Source organism: Oryzias melastigma, unplaced genomic scaffold (genome assembly GCF_002922805.2).
Source record: "Oryzias melastigma strain HK-1 unplaced genomic scaffold, ASM292280v2 sc00251, whole genome shotgun sequence".
Lineage (NCBI taxonomy): Eukaryota > Metazoa > Chordata > Actinopteri > Beloniformes > Adrianichthyidae > Oryzias > Oryzias melastigma.
The window spans coordinates 76,308-77,262 of NW_023416891.1; positions in this window are offsets into that span (position 1 = coordinate 76,308).

Genomic DNA, 955 nt, shown 5'->3' on the forward strand with positions numbered 1-955 from the left:
CTCATAGACTTCCATTGAGAAATGAACAACTATTACCTAGTTATTTTATTTGTCAAAATAATCATTCTTGCTATGCTCCCCTTTTTTAAAATTATATATTTTGTTTAGTTCAAACTATAAACTGACCAATCAGATACATTAATAAAAGTATGTGTTTTTGCATGGAATGTTGCATCAGACCCACTCTGACCAATCACTGCTTAGTGACAATTTCTGGTTTCAACATGTTGACGTCTGTGTCGCAAAAAAATAGCAGCTGAATTGATTTCTCTGGACCCGTATGTGAGCCATTTTCTACGGGTGACGTCACACTCACTCAATCTAGTTTTCATATAGAGTCAGTAGTTCTCAACCATACAAACAGACTGGATCTTCTATGGACAAAAACACAGAATTGATAGATTTGCAGTATCAACATCAGAATTTGATTCCAAAAGTAAATTAAATTAATATTTATTGATAGGTTTATTTCAAGTAATTTCAATAAACAAAGAAAACAATCTTATTTGACATATTGATTTATAAACTGCTTGGATAATAAATAAAAGAAATCATTGCTATCTTGTTCTTAATCATAAATAGACATTATTGCATTTATGCATATAGTACATGCACAATAACAAATCCTTTGAATATAATGACTGTTAAATAGTTTGATTATTTGCTTGAAAGACAGTGGGAAAAACAAATGTTTATAATCTCACCCCTATTAAGATTTACCAAGAGACCCACTCCGATCATCTTTAAATCTGTTGTAAAAGCGGTTCCAGTTCTATTTTAATTATGCTTATGCCCAAATCAATAAACTTGTGGCATTTTCTAGGACATAGTCTCTGCAGAGCTGCAGCAGTTCATTAGAAATTTGCCTCTGAGTTGTAGGTGGGATTATTGGTGCTGAGTAAACCCAACTCCCTTCACCCACAACTGTTTACTAAGGCAGGGTATCGATTATAAT